We start from the raw sequence: 15422 nt of genomic DNA, 5'->3' as shown, positions 1-15422 counted from the left end.
ATAACTGTCTCTGGTGCATAGCTCCAGACGCATGAGCGATACCGAATAAAGCAATTTGAAGGACTTTCTACTTAGGTTAATAGAGTGAGGGGTGTCTATAAGTATATATTATTGACACCACATTTTTTTTTGCCTGTTGTAACCTTGCTTGAAGGAATCTTTTGATTGCTTTAATGGGATAATCTTCTCTGGTGCATAGCTCCATATGCATGAGCGACACCGAATAAAGCTGTTTTTAAAGAGTTTCTGCTTTGGATTAATAGAATGAGCTGTGTGTCTATTTGTATATGTTTCTGTCTCAACAAGTGGTAGCACAAGGAGAAAAACCTCCGAAAGAGCCCTGACCTCTTAAAATCAGCTGTTTGTTATGCCGTAGCATATTTTACTGGCCGCAAAATATTAAATTTCTTCTTTTTCTTATGAAACGAACGAAAATCCCTGTTATTACTAATATTCTAGTATATATAGTTCTGGTATATATATATATATATATATATATATATATATATATATATATATATATATATTCAGTCAAATGATTGTTTATTTATATAAATATCGAAAAAATATTTCTTTCAAAACCAAATACATTCAATAGATTCTTTTTCTCGAAACATTGCTGTGCAAAAGATGAATTCTGATTTAAAGAGTTGTGTTTGAGGGGGCGGTAGCCCTCCTCACATTTAGGGTGACCCTGGTTACACTATTAAAAAAGAACAGATATTAAATGAGAAACAAAACAATCTTTCGTCAAATGAAACTAAAGAGCGACACTAAACCTCAAACGAGGGTCGTATTCTATGTCGGAATGGGGCTGCCCTCTCAACCCCTCGCTCTATACATTAAGTTCATACTTAGTCACAATTTCTTTAGAATGACTACCCAATGGCCGTTTCATTGGAATAAGAAGTGTTTATAAAAGCACTATAAAACTTTAGCGTAAAGAGTAAGGGATTGAGGAGGGAGCAACCCCCCTCGTATACGGAATGAGTTCTGTTCGTTTTAAGTTTTAATGGCACTCTTTATCTCAATCGAAGAAACCCGTTTTTTCTTTTTTATTGAATTGAAAGTAAGAACAGGAGTCAGCTTTGAAAATATCGTATAGAGAAAAAGCATATAGTAGAACGTTAAATCTGTTAAAAAAAAAAAACTTTTCGATAAATAGCACTAATTTCCCATGAAATAAACAAAGAAAACTTCTAAACTCCAAAGAAGTTACTTCAGTTACCTATTACTTATTATTAAATCTATCCAAGGGACAAATAAAAGCTTATATGAATGATTAATATTGTGGCAGAAGCAGCATCATGAAGCCCTTTGATAACGTAGTATATCAAAAGAATGTAAGCTGAATCTTTCAATAGTTAAAATAAAATTTAAACCTAATAGTGTTTTAGTTAGTCTTGTGAGCTGATTAAGTTTAGAAAATATGCTATTTCCTTTCATAAAAAGCTTTAAAATTTCAAAATTTGACACCAGAGAGGTCACACCATTGTCATCGGATTGTCTTTTCTTTTTTTGTGTTTTGACTGTTCAAGTTGTTGAAAACAGAATGAAGTTAATTTGCATATCCTCAACGGTCAAAAAGTACACCTGCCGTGACAGTGAGCTAATGTTGTATCTATACCCCTGCGCCGCACCGATAAGGGAAGAACGGCAGTGTCGTGCCGCCGAAAATTTTTTCGCGCTGACGCCGGTGAAATGTCGGTGACGCGCCGCCGGCACGATCATTGTTGACCGCATTCATCTACTAATCGATCAGTCTTTCTCAAATCCCAGCTTCAATTTACAACAGATTTGGCCTATTCTTGAGTTAGAAACTTCGCGAGTCGCTGGCTGGACGCTGGTCTTCTTCGTTATCCATCAAAGAAGTAGAAACCTGGTAGAAACAAAATGGCTGTGGCATTTCAGAACCCTTGCATAATAGTTAAAATATCTGAAAGCTGTGTATTCTTAACAAAATTAATTATCAAAATAAGTAGTTTTTTTTTTCATCGAGCATTGCTGTATACAAAATTTCAAATACCGTATCACAAAATCCATCATCTACCAGGGGCAACGCTATAACGTTGCCTATAGTAAAGGCCATATGATCCCAATGTTTGGTTATTATTTTTTTTTCGTCCAGAAGCACTTCATGTGGAAGGGATGATCGTATTGACTTTGGAGGAGGCTCATTCAATTGGAAATCGGAAGTTCTAGTGCTCTTTTTAAGATCCAAAAGTGATCGGAGGGTAACTAGCCTCCCCTCCACGTCTTTTTCCCCAAATGCATGAGATAAAAATTTTGAGATAGCCATTTGTTAAATAGTTCAAAGGTCAGATAGCAAAAACTCAAGTGTCGGCCCCACCCCCCAGGGTTCGGCGGAAGGCGTTGTAGGTTACGCCTCGGGGGCATATATGGTTCTTATGGAAGGAATTCTCGTACAAACTTCAGAGAAGGCTCAATTGATTAGAAATTAAAATTTCTAGTTCACTTTTAAGAGTCTAAAGAGATCTGAAGGCAGCTAGCCCCCTCCCCACGTCCTTTTCCAAAAACTTATCCAATACAAATTTTGAGATAGCCATTTTTTTAAAATAGTTCAAACATCTGATAACAAAAAGTCCGAGGTCAGCAAAGCCCTCCATAGCACGGGTGCAAGTGTTTTAAATTGTGCCTCGGGGGCGTTTAACGTTTCTATGTAAGGGGTGGTCGTATATACTTCGAAGGTGGGGCATTTGATTGAAAATCGAAAGTTCTAGTTACTTTTTTATGAGTCAAAAGCAAACGGAGGGCATCTACCACCCCTCTCCCTCCACACAAACACACACACACACACTCACTCACACACACACACACAGCCTCTTTTCCCCTAATTCATCCAATGAAAATTTTGAGATAGCCAGTTTGTTTGAAATAGTCCAACGATCAGATAACAAAACTTCTTTGTCAACGTACCCCCCCCCCAGAGCCCGGGGAAGGGTTGTAGCTTGTGCCGCGGGGGCATAGGAGGTTTTTGTAGAAGTGGTTGTCGTATAGACTTTTAAACTTTGAAAGGACTCAAATGATTAGAAATTAAAAGCTCTAATTCCCCTTTTAAAAGTCAGAAGTAATCTGATTACGACTAGCCCCCTCTCCCAACCTTGTTTTCTTTAAATGTGTCCAATTGAATTTTTTATGTAGCCATTGTGTCCAAAATAGACCAAAGATAATATAACAAAAACTCCAAGGATAAAACAGCCTCCCAGAATCCGGCGGCAAGTGTTGTAAAATGTACCCTTGGGGCATATAAGGTTTTCATGGAAGGGATGGTCGTATAAACTCTTGAGGGGGCTTATTCGATTGTTAATCATAATTTCTAGTGCCGTTGTAAGATTCAAGAGTGATCGGAGGGCAACTAGCCCTCTCCCCAGGCCCTTTTTTCCAAAATGCATCCAATCAAAATTTTGAGAAAGCTGTTTCCTTCGAAATAGTTTAAAGATCAAATAACAAAAACTCCGGCGACGATACAGCCCCCAGAGCCCGGGGAAAAGTGTTGTAAGCTATGCCCCGGGAGTATACGGTTTTATGTAAGGGTCGGTCGTATAAACTTTAGAGATGGCTTGTTTCATTGGAAATTGAAAGTTCTAGTTACCTGTTAATGAGTAAAAGGTCAACGGAGGGCATCTACCGCCCCCCCCCCCTCCACACGCACACGCACAAACACAGCCTCTCTTACCCTAATGCCTCCAATGAAAATTTTGAGATATGCAGTTTGTTTGAAATAGTCCAACGATCAGATAACAAAACTTCTTTGTCAACGTAAGTATATAAGGCTTTATGTAAGGGGTAGTTGTATAAACTTCAGAGATGGCTCATTTGATTGGAAATGGAAAGTTCTAGTGCCCTTTTTAAGATCCAAAAGTGATCGGAGGGCAACTAGCCTCCCCTCCACGTTTTTTCCCCAAATGCATGAGATACAAATTTTGAGATAGCCATTTGTTAAAATAGTTCAAAGGTCAGATAGCAAAAACTCAAGTGTCGGCCTCACCCCCCAGGGTTCGGCGGAAGGCGTTGTAGGTTACGCCTCGGGGGCATATATGGTTCTTATGGAAGGAATTCTCGTACAAACTTCAGAGAAGACTCAATTGATTAGAAATTAAAATTTCGAGTTCACTTTTAAGAGTCTAAAGAGATCTGAAGGCAGCTAGCCCCCTCCCCACGCCCTTTTCCAAAAACTTATCCAATACAAATTTTGAGATAGCCATTGTTTAAAAATAGTTCAAACATCTGATAACAAAAACTCCGAGGTCAGCAAAGCCCTCCATAGGACGGGTGCAAGTGTTTTAAATTGTGCCTCGGGGTCGTTTAACGTTTCTATGTAAGGGGTGGTCGTATATACTTCGAAGGTGAGGCATTTGATTGAAAACCGAAAGTTCTAGTTACTTTTTTATGAGTCAAAAGCAAGGAGGGCATCTACCACCGCTCTCCCTTCACACAAACACACACACACAGCCTCTTTTCCCCTAATTCATCCAATGAAAATTTTGAGATAGCCAGTTTGTTTGAAATAGTCCAACGATCAGATAACAAAAACTTCTTTGTCAACGTACCCCCCCCCCCAGAGCCCGGGGAAGGGTTGTAGCTTGTGCCCCGGGGGCATAGGAGGTTTTTGTGGAAGTGGTTGTCGTATAGACTTTTAAACTTTGAAAGGACTCAAATGATTAGAAATTATAAGCTCTAATTCCCCTTTTAAAAGTCAGAAGTAATCTGATTACGACTAGCCCCCTCTCCCATCCTTGTTTTCTTTAAATGTGTCCAATTGAATTTCTTATGTAGCCATTGTGTCCAAAATAGACCAAAGATAATATAACAAAAACTCCAAGGATAAAACAGCCTTCCAGAATCCGGCGGCAAGTGTTGTAAAATGTACCCTTGGGGCATATAAGGTTTTCATGGAAGGGATGGTCGTATAAACTTTTGAGGGGGCTTATTCGATTGTTAATCATAATTTCTAGTGCCGTTGTAAGATTCAAGAGTGATCGGAGGGCAACTAGCCCTCCCCCCAGGCCCTTTTTTCCAAAATGCATCCAATCAAAATTTTGAGAAAGCTGTTTTGTTCGATATAGTTTAAAGATCAAATAACAAAAACTCCGGTGACGATACAGCCCTCAGAGCCCGGGGACAAGTGTTGTAAGCTATGCCCCGGGAGTATAAGGTTTTATGTAAGGGTTGGTTGTATAAACTTTAGAGATGGCTTGTTTGATTGGAAATTGAAAGTTCTAGTTACCTTTTAATGAGTAAAAGGTCAACGGAGTGCATCTACCGCCCCGCCCTCCTCCACACGCACACGCACAAACACAGCCTCTCTTACCCTAATGCCTCCAATGAAAATTTTGAGATATGCAGTTTGTTTGAAATAGTCCAACGATCAGATAACAAAACTTCTTTGTCAACGTAAGTATATAAGGCTTTATGTAAGGGGTGGTTGTATAAACTTCAGAGATGGCTCATTTGATTGGAAATGGAAAGTTCTAGTGGCCTTTGTAAGAGTCATTAAAACTGATCAGAGGGTATCCATCCCTCCCACGCCTTTTTCCCCAAATGCATTTGATAAATTTTTGAGATAGCCATTTTGTTCAAGAGAGTCCACAATTCAAATTACTAAAATACATGGGTAGAGAAATCCTCCATAGCACCCGGGACAAGAATTGTAACTTATGCAAGCTGTAAGTTTTTTAAGAATCGAAAGTGATCGAAATGTAACAAGCTCCCTTCCCCTCCTTGTGTCTTTTTTCCCAAATGCATCATATCAGAATTTTGAAATAGCCATTTTTTTCAAAATAGTCCAAAATTCAAATTACTCTGAATTACTCTGATTTACGGGGAAATGGCTCTGAGTTACGGAACTTAATTATTGTTACTTTCATACTTTGTTTACTTTGATACTGGAATTTGAATTTAGTTATTTACTTGGTAACTTCGGTTTACGGTACAAGGGCTGTAAGTTATGCAAGTTGCTTATTGTTACTTTGATACTTTGTTTACTTTGATACCTTGTTTACTTTGATGCTTTCTTTACTTTGATGCTTTGGTACTTTGATACTAGTTTTGATACTTCGATGAAAGTTTAATGTTGAAAAAAACGTATTGTGAAATAAGGATCTTTTTTGAAGCTTGAAACTTTTTGCAATGAAGAAATGAACAAAAATTAAGTAAGAAAAAACTTTCTGAAAAAGAAGTTTTTCAAAGAAAAGTGAAGGCCGTATTAAACTTAAGATAAGCAGATACAAATTCCTGCTAAAATTTAAACTCAAAACTACCAGAAATTACTATTAAAGAATAAATGAAAGAGTAAAATGAAGGGAGTAGGGATTAAGTACTTCTATTGAATGGTGTCTGCACTACAAATAAGAGTATGGTTACTGTCCGTTTCTCTAATGGTAAAAGTATAAGGCCTAGTGTGTATTTGGCACATTACTAAAAGGAATTATGTTAAAAATATTTCCTTTTGTACTTATGATAACATTAAAAATAAAATGAAAATTGCAGTGAAGCCAGACCAGGATTTACCAATACGCCCTATTCCCGAAGTTTTGGGGGATTTCCCCGAAAATCTTGCAAAAACGGAGCGGCAAAAATGCTTGGGCCTCGAGACGTCAAAGCTTTAAATCCGGCCCTCGGTAAAACAAAATCTTGAGCTGGTGAGCTTTCAGCAATTAATATTATTATATATCAAATATTCAGTTTAATTTTATTAGCTCTTGCCAAAATTGTTAGTCTATTTTCGACTTAAAAATTATTTCGAAGTGGGGGATTCTTAAAAACCTGAAACTTTGGCAACCCAAAAGAACAGAAATTAATTAAAAAAAAAAAAAAAAAAAAATCAGAAGAAGTTTTCCAACAAAAAGTAAAGGCTACATTGAACTTAAGATCAGAAGAAATTAAATAAACAATCAAAGCGAACAATCATAAAATAAGTACTAATATAAATGAGTAGGTAAATCTTAAAACAGGCGAAACTTATATTGAATTTGCAGATCAAGCTTAAAACGAACAAAAATCTCTACAAACAAGAGTCTGGTTTTTGCCTCCTCTCACTGTAAAAGTCTATAACCTACTGCGTCATTGGCGCTTCACTGAAAACGAATTATATTACAAATATTTTGTTTCACAGTTATTGCAGCATTGAAAATGAAAATATAATTACCTTACCTTAGACTGTAGTTCCTCCAGTGCCTCCGGAGGCACACAGGGTGTCGATAAGTAGCATGCAATCTTTCCTCATGTCCTCCCACTCTGGAATGAGACTCGTCTGGAGGACTCTTCTGTGAGGTTTATACGTCCTATGGAGCGTGTTCTTTGGTCTTTCTCTACGACGAGTGCCTTCTTTTTGCCAGTGGCGGAGCATTTTTGGAAGTCTGTGATCTGGCACGCGGAGGATATGTCCAAGGTATTGCCGTCTATGCTGTTGTACAACGGCTGCAATATCCGACTGGCCTGTGCGGGTACGGATCAATCGTTGCTGACTCGGTCTCTCCAACTGATTCTAAGGATTCGGCGAAGACAGTTATTCTCGAAGGCGGTAAGGTGTTTCTCCTGTTCCGCAGTTAGCTTAAGGCATTTCATGGTGTAACTCAAGACAGACTGTACATTGCTTTGGAACAACCTGAATTTCAACTCCAGCGAATGTACAGTGGATTTCCAGACTAGTAGAAGTTTCTTAAATGAAAAGAATCCGGCTTGAATCTGAAAAAAACTGTCTACGCTGAGTTCAAATATCACGTATTTTGATGTCGGATTCACGACTAACCGGAAAATCCAACCGGAATCCGGAAAACTGGGTTTTTAGATAACTTCAAAAGGGGAAAAAATTGTTTGATGAAACTCACTTTGTAGATTCCTTGGGTCAAAAGTCATGTCGAGTTTGAATATCGGTATTATTGCTAAAACATTAAGGGTGGTGGAAGCGGCCAAAATTTTTCAACAGCTTGAGAAGGTAATTTGGTTTGCTGATAAAACTTGGTCGCATGGACTCCTAAGACCAAGGTTAGGTCAAGTCTTGAACATGAAAGCTGCTTCTTAAGACTGAGAGGTTACAATTTGGAATCTTCCAGTAAAGCAACTTACTTTAGCATTGGGTTTCAGATACGGTGAATCCGAAGACGAAATTTCGTTTTGATGTCGGATAAACCAATGAATTAGAGAATCGAGTTTCTGAAAGACTTAACAAGGAAACAAATCGAAATTGTCATAGCTTGCAGTGAATCAGAATATGAAAACTCATTTTATATTCCATGGCTTGCGTTCCCAGTCAGTAAGGTTAGGACAAGTCTCGAATATGTAAGCTGCTTTTTAAGACTGAGAGGTTAAAATTTAGAATCTTCCAATAAAGCAACTTAATTTAGCATCGGGTTTCAGATACAGCGAATCCGAAGACGAAATTTCGTTTGGATGTCGGATAAATCAATGAATTCGAGAATCGAGTTTCTGAAAGACTGAACAAGGAAACAAATCGAAATGTTCATAGCTTGCAGTGAATCAGAACATAGAAACTTATTTTATTTTCCATGGCTTAGGTTCCCAGTAGGGAAGGGCACGCACAAAAAAAAATTCAAAAATTCATTTCTTTAAAAGAAAATTCTTCAGAACAACATGGGTTCCTGTCGATTGCTGTGCCTCGTTTCGAAAGTGATCGGAACGAAAGAGGTTGGTAAATCCAGATTGGTGTTTTTTTTTCACGCTAATACTTTTGGAAAAAAGAACTTCAAGATTGGCAAAACTCACCTTTGAATCAGCTATAGTCCTCTCAGGAGCTTCCATGTCCAGATCAGCATCTGGTTCTTCTTCTGTCGCAGTTAACCATAAACAGGAGGTCTCCAGTGCGCAGTCCGCACTGCTGTTTGCTCGCTGTTACATGAAAACTTAAGAATCTTCTTTATTGACATGAAGCTAGATGAGCTGGATCAAAAATTTTGTTGAATCCCCATCTGCGTAACCTTCTTTTTCCAGGTAATGAGTAATAGCTGTCTATTAAAATTTTTCACGATTGTGAAAAGACCCAAAAGAATAAGACTGTGAAGACATTCGTTGAGAAGACAGCACTGAGGCTGAAAATGAAACTAAAAGGTTCAGGCTGTGATTGTTGACGACAACTTAGACAGTTCTCTTGGGTAAAACAGAGAAAAAAAATTGTTAACTTAGTTCTGATTTGGGTTGCAGTTGGCAATTTTGTAAAAGTTATCTATTAGGGCCATTAATGAGAAGGTAGAACTTACTGCAGATGTCAGTGTGATTAATATGAGTAGTGGTAGAGGTAATGTGTGAAAGTGGCTGGGACAGCCAGATCATATCTACTACAGGAAATAGTTTTTAGGGTAAAACTCCCGAGTGATTGTACAGTGTGTGATTTTGGACAAATCTTTTTACTAAAATGAATCTTCCCTAAACAAGTACAATAGGTTATTAATCTTGGACCTAATGCAGATAGTTGTGGTTTGTTGACTACAATCTTATTGCCAAGACTATTTAAATATGATTACTCTTTTTCACGACACATGTCAGTGATTGAATCTGTCCATGTTTGAGATACATCAATTAGATCCTTGTCCAAGATTGGGCGATAGCTTATTTTCCAAGGTTAAACTCAAGATAAAAATTTGCAATTACTATTAGGTCTCTACTATTAACTGTCTGTGCATTTAAAATAGTTACCACTGTATATGGGCGAAATATTCAAACTAAAAAAAATACTTATTAAACAAGTTTATACAGAATAAGTAGAGAAAAATTAATTTTTCAGGGCATAAGATAGATATAACTATGGAGATGGTGATTAGGGAGACCTGAATTTGTAGTTTCATTCCCATTCATTTCTGTCAATGTCTGAAGTAGGTCCCCCTCCAGTAATTAGGCACCTCACAGTATTCCTTGTTATTACACCTCCAGTGGTTTTGTGACAAATAAGGAAACACATTAAATGTCCTCGATGTTAAATTCAGAGTTTAACAGTTAGGAACTTGAGAATTTTCAGAACCTCCCGTTTCAAGTAGCGCTGCTATGTCACGGAATCAAAACCTCAGAGTTTATTAATATTTTCCTATGGCAAGGACTTAAGAAATACTGATTCTTTGCTATACCACGGTGTCTTGAAATAAAGAGGTCCTTAAATTTCAATTTCCTACCTGGAATTTAATCTGGTGTCTGTTCGAAAGATAATTGTCTATTCAGTGGATGCCCTACAAGAACTAGTGCTGAATAGAAACTCACCCGGGAAGCACAAGGAATTCTTTGTGTGTGCACTTTTTGTTTAATTTTGAAAACCGCACTTGATTTCTGAGTAGGAAAATTGAAATCCTTAACCATACGAGAATAGAAACGCTCCAACATTGCGGTTGACGCAATAAAGAATTGGCGAAAATTAATTCAAAGTCAGGGGAACGCCGCCACCTCGGCCGATGGTGATGCGTCGACTGCGTTGCGACGCTTCAGCGGCGGTCGACCGGGCCTCTCGTTGGTAGCGTTCGGTGCATATGCTGGCGCTGCGCCGGGGGTTTGTTGTATCATTATTTGCTTGTGACTCATTTGATGGAACTCTGGAGAGGTCAAATATTTATTCTGTTGAAAGCTATTGATCTCTCTTCCTCTGAATGATTTCCATTCAATAAAAATCTTAATGTAAACAAGTTCAATGTCTAATTATGACCTCTTCCCATACCGTCCTGATATTATCGCTTTTTTTGTGTCCCCCCCCCCTTTCTTTTACCGTTTTTTAACCAAAATAAGATTATTCTTATCAAAATAAGAATTCACTCTTCACCCACCCCGTTCATCTGCAAATTACTTTGAGCAGCAGAAACTGTCACCTTTAGAACAAAAACTAAACACATGTGTCGCTTTTAGGAATTAAAGAGAAATCGACTAAAATTAATAATTTCAAAGATGTATCATTGCAGAGAGCTATATATCGTCCTTGGCAGTCATCTCTAAGACATTCTCTTGTATGATTGTTCTCTATTTTTTTAGTACCCAGAGCGGAAAATAAAAAGTTCACAGCACAGTACTGAACATTTAACTTTTTTAATTAGTATATCTGAGAAAAGAATGGATTGCGACTGAGAAGTTGGTTCAAGTACCAAATTTTATGGTTTTTATGGTTGTATGAGGAACAAGTAGCTTGATATTATTTCCACTAGCTCTCAATTTTTTCACTGCCAAAGTAACAGAACTCATAGTATGTTGCGTTCGTATATGAAGTATTGCCGAGGTGAGAGTGACTGTTACATGAAGTGTTGTGGCAAGAACTTTTCGCAAAATGAAATTGGGTGGAGCGGGCGTTAATTTTATGTCCACTTTAATATTCGGTGGTAGCCACTGGGTATATTAAAAATCTGGTGATTTATTTTCCCAACTAAATGTAATTCAATAGGTATCGCCTCTCTAAGTGTATTTGTAGTATCAGTGTCTGTCTTTTATTCATATCGATTGGCTGAACCCCTCCATTCACTATATGACTTTGTTGTCATCAACATGAACTGTATCCAGCTCGTATGATTTGAGAGATTGTTGCTATTTCTCACCAACATTCCATTTATGTAGACACTGATTTGTCGAAATAAATTATGTAATACAGAATTTTCATATGATATTCCATCTGTAAGACTTGAAATTTTTCGTCATATATCTTGACTATCACATGTAAGTCAATAAATGTGGAAGACAAATCCACGAAATAATTGTCATTGGAATAAATTTGAAAGTGTATGTTTTCACATAGCGGGTGTTGTGGGCTCTATGTTTTAAACTAACATCAACATTTTCTGCATTGAAAAGATTTAAAGATGAAGTAATTGATGGATGGGACTCCTTGTGTGGTAGATATGCCATTTCAGTCTAGGAAAAGAAATCCTTTTTGAGCTAACAATTATCTTCTTTGGTTTCCTTGGTTTCTTCTTCTTTGACAAGAGTGATGTCTTTCATTTCTGACCTGAGTAGTGACTGATGAGAGATGCGTTGTTTCTTGACCTTTTTAAACCTTTCCCATTTTGTCGAAATTTCAATCGCTCATCAAGGGATCTTGCACTGGACCTTAGATTTTCCGAAACACTTTTTAAAATCCTTGCTAGAGTCTCAATCGTGAAGTGTAGAGGATGTAATCTCTGTGGCGGCCAGTAAAACATATTTTTTACCCAGGGGTAGTTCAGAGCGAAATAACTAAGCAGACCAACTGCCAAGACCATTGCCCGACATTCATGAACAACCTTTTTTAATATTCCATTCCATTACCCATTTGTCTTGGACTAAGACCAGCAACAGAGTAGTCAATATCAGGAAAAACAAAGGTAATTTTTCTATTATACATTTTGCTATTGAAAGTGTCAAAAATGACATATAGTCACGGCCAAATCTTTTGTCATTGCTAAAGGATCACCTAATTCAGTTCTTAATGTTAACTGGCAGAGTTCCAAATAGGAAGTTCTTACAGGGATATATTAAAAATGCCTTATATTGTAATGATGAATTTTATCGTGCCTGTTTTTTTTTTCGTTTAAGAACACGTAGGAGCGGAATGTTGCTATTTCCAACTCTCGATGTTTCAACGAATGAAGTGTAAAGAAATATACAGCTGTTCGGGGAGAATCTTGGTACATAGTCGGCGAAAATGACACGATTCATGCCACAGGTGCTTCCAGCACTTGTACCATTGATTATATTTTGTTTAAAACCAAGAACATCTCTCAGGTTATCGTTGAGAATAACCTTATCATTGTCAATGGGAGAGCTAATGTAGATCTTACCCTGTTCCATTGAATAGTTGAGTTTAAAGGCACCATTTTTACGAGCAGATATTCCTCTACTTAAATACACGACGCAAATTATTCATAACTCCTTGTATGGCAATGTGATGAATGGATATTCACCCAAGTCATTGATTCTATCCACTGCTAGGTAACGAGTGGCCAATCATGTAGTCTAATTTTTGTGTCATATGTACGACCTTTTCTCAGGATATAATATGCATTTTTGAGAATACAATCGAAAAGAGCAACTTCATACTCGCCATTGAATTTGATTGTGGGAGAGAGTTTTATCCCAAAATCATGTGTTTTTTTCAAATAATTGTAGAGTGGATCAGAGATATTGGACATGAATGCAACATAGAAATCACTCGGCGTTATGTATTCTTATCAAATCAGATCAAAATCATCAGAATCAGAGTTATAGCCTAGGCAACGAATAAGCAACTGTCTCTCGCCACTGTGTGTACGACTCTTTAATATCTTTTCGATATGATAGATTTCACTATTATTTTTGACTTTTTGAATTTCATAGTCGTAAAAACCACCGAGAATTTCTTCATCTTGTGTGTCTCGTAGAGGATATGTTGCAAAACTAAAGACTTTAGTTTTTTGATAATGGTTACCACGAACCCTATGATTTCATTTTGTAGATAATCTCTCGCTAGTCCTTTTTTAAGTCCAGTAACTTGAGAAAGTGTGGTGGGGGAACTTAGACTTCCCACTTCATATGTATTTTCATAAACACGTTTCAAAACTTCAACCATTTTGAACGCAAACACGTAGTGTAGTGTCCGCCACCCTTTTGCATACTAGCGGGTGTTGATGATGGGGATGAGTTTATATCAATACGTCTTCGCTTTGTCTCACCAGCACTGGTGCCATCAAATCATTGTTTCTACTACTACTAATACTAGCAGCACTAGCTATGCTAATATTTTCCAAGATTAATTTAAAATCTTCTTCTTCTTCTTTTAATGTTAAACTGCTACGATGTTCCATTAATTTCTTTAGAATTTGCTTATTGGTAATAAGATTTTTCGGGAAATTTAATGTGATTGAAAAGTTGTATAAGTGATTGTCAAGTGATAAAAGTCCTTCACGATTTGTAACCATATCATATATTCAGTCAAGTAGATTTTGACTTTTCCCCTGAATAATGATTTGTTTTTCTTTACTGCCACCTTGAAGGTGTTCACTTTCCATGAGGTATGTCAAGAAAATTTTACTTTGTTTACTATGTGAGTGTAGCAGCAGATCTCGAACACTGGACAAACCTTTGAATCTTTCTCCTTTTGTGTTGTTGTTCCAGAATCTTGAAAGGTGTTTCCTTTTTATCAATGACACTTAAATTGACCGGCCTCGCGTGACTTGGTTTATGTTTGTCCACTCGTCGAATTGCATCTTAAGCAAAAGTATCATCGGCAATATTCTCTTCATTAATGAATTTACTGAGATTATTCTCAAATTATTCCATTTGTGAAAAGGCAAGTTCTATTGGTGTCAACTTGTAGGGTTTAGTCATTTTTCTAGAGAAAACTATTTACAAGTCCTGCAATTATTATTTGTAAAAGTGCAAAAAATGCTACAAACCGCTTGGAGAAGACGTTTTCTTTTATATTCTAAATCTTTTCCTTTGTTATTACTTCTTGCTAGGGCCCTTCCATTGAACGATCTTACTTTTTCTATTGCCTGACTACTTCTGGCAATTGAACATTGCCCTCAGTTCAGATATGAGATTAATCAATTCTTTATCAATACCGTGTTTGAGTATGGCGTTCCTAAGTGCCGGTTTTGAACTGCTTAGAACGGAAAATAAATTTCTATTTTCATTTAGTTGTTTCAGTGTCATGATGGCAACTAATGACTTTTTTTTAATGTTCACTGGAAGATATACGGTAATTTCATTGTCAAAAATATCTGTAATTGCACGCAAATCCTTAAGTGTATCCTGATTGAGACCCAATAGAATTTAACTATAGGGTTTATTTGTTGCTGGTTGTATGCTGAAAATAGAATTTCTTTGAGCACAGGGATATATATGTGTTTTGAGAGTTATTAGAGAACTTGAGTCACGAACAGCCCTGCAAATGATATTGTAGGTACAATTCAAAGCAAGTGTTCTCATACATTTGCCCTGATGAATGAAGTTGTGTTTAACTAGGGTTACGGATATTTTTTTAATGATTAGAGCGGAGAGTAAATTATTGTAGCATTTTCTGAGACGATTCTTCCATGGATTCAGCCAAACATCAATAATCAACCAAGTGTTTGGTTCAATAATGTTGAACACATCAAGTCCCAGTATGAATTTTGTGTCTGGAGCAATGGCCTTTATTTTATCATAGGACTCTTGCCAAACACTAGGAATAACGGATTTTTCGGGTTTTCTAAAAACATTTTATCACGATTAAATTTGTTTTGCCCGACATTGATGGACCACAAAGAAACTATCAGAATAGTTTTTTAAATTGATATATATATATATATATATATATATATATATATATATATATATATATATATATATATATATATATATATATATATATATATATATATATATATATATACATATATATATATATACTTACCATGGCAAAAGCCGATGAAGATGCTCAAAGAGTCTATGCCAAAAAACTTGCTGCTGATAGAGAAAGTCAGAAA

At 36.9% G+C, this 15422-nt stretch overlaps 1 protein-coding gene across 1 annotated transcript in view; it reads left to right on the top strand.

Annotated features, from left to right (window-relative positions):
• Positions 1-15422, top strand: part of LOC136032022 (protein pelota-like) — a 252051-nt gene that overhangs the window by 131058 nt on the left and 105571 nt on the right. The gene's annotated exons all lie outside the window — the stretch shown is intronic.

This window comes from Artemia franciscana, chromosome 10, assembly GCF_032884065.1.
Source record: "Artemia franciscana chromosome 10, ASM3288406v1, whole genome shotgun sequence".
In the NCBI taxonomy this organism is placed as follows: Eukaryota; Metazoa; Arthropoda; class Branchiopoda; order Anostraca; family Artemiidae; genus Artemia; species Artemia franciscana.
This window is presented reverse-complemented; position numbering and strand designations above follow the sequence as displayed.